Source organism: Cebus imitator, unplaced genomic scaffold, assembly GCF_001604975.1.
Source record: "Cebus imitator isolate Cc_AM_T3 unplaced genomic scaffold, Cebus_imitator-1.0 Scaffold778, whole genome shotgun sequence".
Classification (NCBI taxonomy): Eukaryota; Metazoa; Chordata; class Mammalia; order Primates; family Cebidae; genus Cebus; species Cebus imitator.
The window spans coordinates 113251-121657 of record NW_016108093.1 but is presented as its reverse complement, the minus strand read 5'-3'; the positions used below and the strand labels follow the sequence as shown (position 1 = coordinate 121657).

Genomic DNA, 8407 nt, shown 5'->3' with positions numbered 1-8407 from the left:
TTTAGTAGAGACAGGGTTTTTCCATGTTGGTCAGGCTGGTCTCAAACTCCCGACCTCAGATAATCCACCCACCTCGGTCTCCAAAAGTGCTACGATTACAGGCGTGAGCCACCGCGCCCAGCCTACTTCATCATCTTTATTGAAGAACTCACCGTCTTGATCATGACTCCACTCCCCATGCCTTACAAAGCTTTCTGTGATGTTCTATTTCAGGGCAGAATTACACACTTCAGACCTTCACTTAGGTTGGCTTCCCTGTCTCAAACCTGCTGGATACCATGACCCAATGATATTAATCAAACAAACACTCCCTCTAGGCATTTGGATTTCAGGCTAGACTTGAGGCTTCTTACTGGCCTGCTGGCTTAGAGAGTACCCTGAATATTCAGGGCAACTTTTTTTTTTTTTTTTGAGATGGAATATTGCTCTAGTTGCCCAGACTGGGAGTACAATGGCGATCTTGGCTCACTGCAACCTCTGCCTCCCGGGTTCAAGCAATTCTCCTGCATCAGCCTCCTGAGTAGCTGGGATTACAGGCATGCGCCACCACACCTGAGTAATTTTGTATTCTTAGTAGAGGTGGGGGTTTCTTTATGTTGGTCAGGCTGGTATCAAACTCCCCACCTTAGGTGATCTGCCCGCCTCAGCCTCCCAAAGTGCTGGGATTATAGGTGTGAGCCATCGCACCTGGCCAGGGCACCTTTTAACACTCCAGAAAGGGCTTCGATTCCGTAAGCAAAACACGTCTACCTCAGTGGCTATTTTCAGAATGTGACTCTATAGCAAAGTTCTTTCTGCTCCCGTCCATTTCAAGGGAGGGGAATTTGCTGGCACAGAATATAATCATCGTTGAGATCAAATGTGGTAGCCCTCTTTCACAGCCTCTTAATCTCCGAATTTAAAAATATTCACCGTCAGAAGAACTGGAAGTCGTTACATTAAGTGAAATAAGCCAGGCACGGAAAGATAAATATTGCATATTCTCACTCAGATGTGATCTAAAAATGTTGATCCCATGGAGGTAGAGAGTAGAATGGTGGTCACCAGAAGCTGGAAAGGATGTGGAGGTTGACGTGGAGACAGATTGGTTCAATGGGTATGAACATACAGTTAGAAGAAGTAAGTTCTAAGTTCAGTAGCAGAGTAGGGTGACTACAGTTAACAACAATATATGGTATATTTCAAAATAGCCAGGAGAGAGGACTTGAAATCTTCCCAACACATAAGAACAATAAACACTCGAGGTGATGGACACCCCAAATACCCTGACTTGGTCATTATATACTGTGCCTGTAACAAAAAACCACGTATACTCCATAAACATGTATAAATATGTATCTACAAAAAAATTTTTTTTAAATATTCAACATTAGCTGACGCTCTAATTTATTCTCAGCAGCCAGCAGGGTGGTCTTAATTATGAACAAGGTCAGCTGCAGAAAATGTCAGACCTGGCCACTGGCTTGGTGCCAGAGTGCCAAGGGGTTGGGGAGCAAAGCTGAAGGATTCCAATTATAGAGACATCACTGAGCTCCGCAACTTTTCTCCAATTAAAACTGCTTTCTGTTCAATTCCCAAACAGTTCCCACTGGCCTGTGCACTTGAATTTGACCCAGAGCTGTTTCTTAGTCCCTACTATTCTTATTTTATACTGCACCTCAGCAGAAATGTCTCTTTCAATAGAGCAAGTTCCTTTTATTTCCACAATGAAGCAAGAGGCTGAGGAGCCAGGAGACCTCACAAAGAGAGGGGTTCATTTATCAGTCACCTTGTTCAACTGGAATGTCAAGATACAAAAAAGCGAGGCCAGTTTAGCTTTTCTCGTTTCATTCTTTTCTGGCCTGCTCATGCCAAGGGCAGGCTGAGACAAAGCATACTGAAGAATGTTAAACCAGCTGTTTGTAAATGTTTTTCAAAAGCATCACTCCCGACTATTTATATTACACTTGTATTCATGGGAAGAAAATCTCTGCCAAGACAAAAAAAAAAAACTCTTAGAAAACCATCTGAATACTGCCTCTAAAGCTGCAGATGGGCACTTCTGCCTTTCCCCTGCTGCAACCACAAAGAGGGCTCTCAGGAGCATGCATGAAGGGTTAAACCTTATTTAAAATCAGCCTAATTTCCCCAGTGATAGGGTCCCCAAAATTGTTGATGTTCAAGTGAATAGATACAATCCACCACAACAGTACCAGAAAGCCACCTGAACAAGAACCTTGCTAAAACCTGATGTCCTGTGGAAGTGTGGTTTTCTAAAGGGTTAACTTTTATATCAAAATGTATCCATTTCTTCAAAATAATCACAAAAATAACACTTTCCAAATACATATGGAAAGTTGATTTCATCTTTGCGTTCTAGTGACTACAACCCAAAGTATGAGGCCATCATTCATCATCAGAGATGAACTGTAGGGTCAGACAGAGCCAGGATGCCAGCAGCAAGAATTTTCCACCCGTCATACTGGCCAAGATAAAAACATTAAATTAAATCCATGTTGTTGAAAGTCTGCGAAACAGATGCTCCAAGGAACTGCTGGTGGGAATGAACGCTAGCTGACTTGGAAGAACTTTACCTCTCAAAATATACAAAGCATATACCTTTTGCTACATAAGGTCACTCTGCTATAGGAATTTTTCTGACAGATATACTCACATGTATGCACATACAAGGACCCTACTAGAAATGCAATGAAATCGAGCAAAAAACTATAACAACTAAATGGCCTACAGTATGGAACTAGAAACTATGTTATAATATGTTATAATACATTCCTATCATAAAATACAATATAGCTATTAAAAAGAAGATGAAACAGGAAGATTTTCAAACCACTAAGTGAAAAAAGTACAGAACAATAAATACAGTTCAATCCCATTTGTGTATAAAAAGGCTATATTTTTCTGCTGGAATTTGCATAAAACATTTCTAGACATATACCACAAGAAATGTTGTGGCTGCTTCTAGGAAGTGAGACTGGCAGGTATTTTATAAACTTCTATCCTTCTATCTTCTATACTACTGGGCACGGTGGCTCATTCCTGTAATCCCAGCACTTTGGGAAGCTGAGGCGGGTGGATCATGAGGTCGAGAGATCGAGACCATCCTGGCCAACATGGTGAAACTCGATCTCAACTAAAAATACAAAAAAGTTAGCTGAGTGTGGTGGCGTGCACCTGTAATCCCAGCTACTCGGGAGGCTGAGGCAGAAGAATCGCTTGAACCTGGGAGGCGGAGGTTGCAGTGAGCCGAGAGTGTGCCACTGCACTCCAGCCTGGAGACAGAGCGAGACTCTATCTCAAAAAAAAAAAAAAAAAGTCCATTCTTTAGCAGTCTGTGTGTAAGCAACTGCTTCACTTTTCAGTGATATTTATTTATCTTTTGAGATAGGATCTCACTCTGTCATCCAGGCTAGAGTGCAGTGGTGTGATCACGGCTCATTGCAGCCTCGACTTCTTGGGCTTAAGCAATCCTCCTACCTTACCCTCACAAGTAGCTAGAACTACAGATGTGAGCCAGTACCCCCAGCTAGTTTTAAAAAAATTATAGAGATGGGGGTGGGGAGGCGGTTGCCATGTTGCCGAAGCTAGTCTTGAACTCCTGGCCTCAAGCAATCTTCCTGCCTCAGCCTCCCAAAGTGCTGGGATTACAGGTGTGAGCTACTGTACCCAGCCTCAGTGACATAAGCCTACATAAAATGTCTGGGGCCCAGTTTCCTGATTAAAATGGAATGACTTTCAAAATGATTTGGTGGTGGCTAATTTTTCTGTTTAGATGATTTCCTTAGAAAGAAAGCTTCCTGATTGTTAGGGTTCAAATTACAGGGTGTTTGCCTTCTTCCCTAATTTCTTTCAAAGGATGCATATATATATCATGCCAAGAGCAAAGATCAAGGTGCCTTAAATGCCTACTGGGATGAAACCTTGGGACCTACCAAGGGCAGACATTGAAGGGACACATACTGAAAAGGACAGGCTAGCACATCAGTCTGTCAGAACACTGGTGGATAGTGTACAATGATGGATTATTAGATAATGAGCTACAGACAACAAAGCATTTAAAGGCATGTGAGAGGGTGATAAATAGACCCGTGTAAAATTGAGGACATTTTTCCCCTTTCCATAATAACATGCTGCATCTGCTTGGCATTTCACAGCTCCAAGTTCTTTCACATAAATTACTGCAGCAGGCAGTTCCGTGCTCATTAACAGCCCTTTATTCCCCATTCCAATCTTGTTCCAGTGGCAGCCTTCTGGTCCTGTCTGGCCAATCACAATGCTCCCGTTCCCTTTCATCAATGATTGGGCTAGGGCAGGCCGTGTAACCCAGTTTTAGTCAATGAGACTTAAAGGGAAGTCAGCTGGTATAGGAGGTTCTGGGAAAGGTTTTATAATCAGATTAAGGCTGGGTGCAGTAAATCACATCTATAATCCCAGCACTCTGGGAGGCCAAGGTGGGCGGATAGCTTGAGCTCAGGAGTTTGAGACTAGCCTGGGCAACACTGTGAGACCCCCACGCCGCCGCTCCCCACCCCATCCCCAATCTCTGCAAAAAAAAAAATTTAATAAGATGAAGTGGTGGTGTGCACCTGTAGTTCCAGCTACTTAGGAGACTGAGGTGGGAGGATCACCTAACCCTGGGACGTTGAGGCTGCAGTGAGCCATGCCACTGCACTCCAGCCTGGGTGTAGAGTGGGTGTGGTAGTGCACACCTGTGAGCCCAACTGCTCCGGAGGCTGAGGTGGGAGGATCATTTGAGCCCAGGAGGAGGAGGGTGCAGTGAACCAAGATCATACCACTCTACTCCAGCCTGGGTGACAGAGTGACAGCTTCCTCTCAAAAAACAAAAAAAGCATGGCAGGAGGGAAAACCCCTCCACCCCTTACCAGCTAGATAGCTTCCTTCCTTTCTGTATTTTAATAACCCTGTGTCGTTGTTTGAAGATGTGATGCTTGGAGCTGTGGCTGCCATCTTGTGACAGTGGGAAGAGAAGCTGGTGAATGAAAGCCAAGATATGAAAGACAGAAAGGGCCTGGGTCCTTGGTGGCTTGGTTCAGGGTGCTACGGCTCCCACACAGACCAGAAAAAAGCTCACTGATTCCCTCGCTGCCAGATCCTGGCCATCGGGTATGCACTATCCAGAAGTTACTCAGGTTAATTCACGTGTGGCTGCTGTCCTCAGTTGAGCCGAGGGCACGCTCAGATGCCCTGTGGGGAGGATGGCTATAAAGTCATCAGCTTTCCTACGTAGGCACTGTTGGCAGCTCAGGGATATTTTATTTGTTCAGTGATTGGGACATATTAGTAATAAAGCTGAGTATGTTTTCACTCCATTCTAACCTGGCTGGAGTACCACGGTGCTGCCAGGGAATACCAAGGGGAGCCAGGTGAGGTATAAAAAAGAGAAGATTATGGCCGGGCACGGTGGTTCATGCTTGTAATCCCAGCACTTTGGGAGGCCAAGGTGGGCTGATCTCGAGGTCAGGAGTTCAAGACCAGCCTGTCCAATATGGTAAAACCCCACTTCTACTAAAAAAAAGTACAAAAATTAGCTGGGCATGGTAGTGCACACCTGTAGTCCCAGCTACTCAGGAGGCTGAGGCAAGAGAATCACTTAAACCTGGGAGGTGGAGGTTGCAGTGAGATCATGCCACTGCACTCTAGCCTGGGTGACAGAGTGAGACTCCATCTTAAAAAAAAAAAGAGAGAGAGAGAGCAGATTATGAGCTCTGGAGTCTAACACCAAACACTATTCTACCCTCACCAGCCAGGTATGACTTTGGGCAAATTACTTCTCTGAGTCTCAGATTCCTCATCTGGAAAACTGGTATAAATAATGATACATGTACAATGCCTAACTCAGTGCATGACACATAGCCCTTCAGTAAGGATCCATCCCCATCTCTTCTCCTCCCTTCTCTAGAGTAGAGTGTGACAAACTTTTGGAAAACCCATCAGTGGATCAGCAGTAACGTTATCTTCCTAGGAACCAATAACACAAGCATTGTAATCAATCCACTGGTTGGTGGTAAGTGCCCAATGCGGGAGGAAGGATCAGTCCCTAAAGTCTGGAAGAGCCTAAAGCTTGCTCCCAGATGTACCTGCAGCCCTACAAGGAAAGCCCCATCGGCCTTCCAAACAGCAGCACCAGTGTCTTCCCTCATAGTCACTGTCACCTACGCAGACTCTAACTTCCTAGAACCCCATCAAAAAGTGGGCGAATGATATGAACAGACACTTCTCAAAAGAAGACATTTATGCAGCTAACAAACATAGGAAAAAAGCTCATAATCACTGATCATTAGAGAAATGTAAATCAAAAATAAGATACACTCTCATGCCAGTTAGAATGGTGATCATTAAAAAAATCAGGAACCAACAGATGTTGGAGAGGATGTGGAGAAATAGGAACACTTTTACACTGTTGGTGGGAGTGTAAAATTTATTCAACCATTGTGGAAGACAGTGTGGCAATTCCTCAAGGATCTAGAACTAGAAATACCATTTGACCCAGCAATCCCATTACTGCATATATAGCCAAAGGATTATAAATCATTCTACTATAAAGACACATGCACATGTATGTTTACTGCAGCACTGTTCACAATAGCAAAGACCTGGAACCAACCCAAATGCCCATCAATGAAAGATTGGATAAAGAAAATGTGGCACATATACACCATGGAATACTATGCAGCCATAAAAAAGGATGAGTTCATGTCCTTTGCAGGGACATGGATGAAGCTGGAAACCATCATTCTCAGCAAGCTAACACCAGAACAGAAAACCAAACACTGTATGTTCTCACTCATAAGAGGGTGTTGAACAATGAGAACACATGGACACAGGGAGGGGAACATCACACACCAGGGCCTATCAGGAGGTGGGGGCCAGTGTAGGAATAGCATTAGGAGAAATACCTAATGTAGATGATGGGTTGATGGGGTGCAGCAAACCACCATGGCACGTGTATACCTATGTAACAAACGTGCATGTTCTCCACATGTATCTCAGAACTTAAAGTATAATTTAAAAATTTAAAAATAATTTTAAAAATAAAAAAAAATTTAAAGACTGTCTTCTACCCTCCTATTTTCTTTATTGCCTCACCCCAGCCAGTACTCAATAGATATTAGTAAAAAAAAAAAAAAAAAAAAAAAAAAAAAAAGCAAAAGTTTCTGGGAGATTCTCATGTCTTAAAGCCATAAAATGCACAGGATTTACCCAGGGGAGGAGTTCCCTCAGGCCTGTGAAGAAGGGTTAGGGACAATTATGGTTACATCTGTAAATACAGGATCAGCAGATGAAAGCATGTTTTTGTTAAGATGGACAAGTCACCCTGTGCCTTACCTTCCATCACTCTGGAAATCAGGAAAGAACACAGACTTCCTAGCAATTACAGAAACTGACCAAGAAAACCATTTGATGACTGGGAGAAAAATTAGCCAGCTTCTGAAATCACTCTGAAACCCTGGCTCTGTAATGACAACAAAATCCCTCTTCATTAATATCTTCAACGTTTGTCCTCAGAGCTTCATCTCAGGGGAATGCTGAATTACACTATAAAATAATGAATGGAAACAACTCACTTCCGCCCACCCAGCACTGCTTTTCCTCCTCCTCTGGACTGACTGCACAGTGCAGAAGGCGGCACCCTTCCAACTCACACAAAGTTTGGGGAAACACACCCTCAGGTCACTAATGAAGACTCCTATGGTCAGCATTGTGCAGAACAAACCCTTCTCCCAGTCCATACCCTGACCCACACAGAACACATTTTGCGACTATTTAAGCCCCACTTTAGTATCTTCAGATAAATACTTTACTGAGAAAAAGCAAAAAAAGACGGGGCAGTGTCTTGTCACAAAGCTCCTCCTGCAGTCACAAACTGCTACTGCCAATTGAAGCCTCCATCTGTCAAACGGATGGGGTGGAGTGGGGGGCGCCCAGTCCTGAGGTCTTGTCAACACTAGAGGAAGCTGACCAGGCAGCTTTTGTGACCTGATGTGAATGGGATATGGTCAAATATGCTGCAAGCGCCAGCTACAGGGAGAAGGGGGAAGGGAGAGGAGGAGAGGAAGCGGGAGGCGGAGGAAGAGAGGGCGAGGGGAAATGGAAGACAGAAGGAGGGGGAGGGAGAGCGGAGACAGAGAGACAGGCGCACATGAGGCAGGGGAAAGCAAAGTCTATTCACTACACAAGCGCCTGAGACACACAATGTGCAACAAGTGTTGCATGAGCCGCCTGACTGTGCCTGCATGCTTGGGAACTCAAGAGAAAAGTACTGGAGGCTGCGCATAAAATAGAGAAGAGGGCCGGGCGCGGTGGCTCACGCCTGTAATCCCAGCACTTTGGGAGGCCGAGGCGGGTGGATCACGAGGTCAAGAGATCGAGACCATCCTGGTCAACA

At 44.4% G+C, this 8407-nt stretch overlaps 1 protein-coding gene across 1 annotated transcript in view; it reads right to left on the bottom strand.

Annotated features, from left to right (window-relative positions):
* CHST7 (carbohydrate sulfotransferase 7) overlaps positions 1-8407 on the bottom strand; it is a 27595-nt gene that overhangs the window by 16647 nt on the left and 2541 nt on the right. The gene's annotated exons all lie outside the window — the stretch shown is intronic.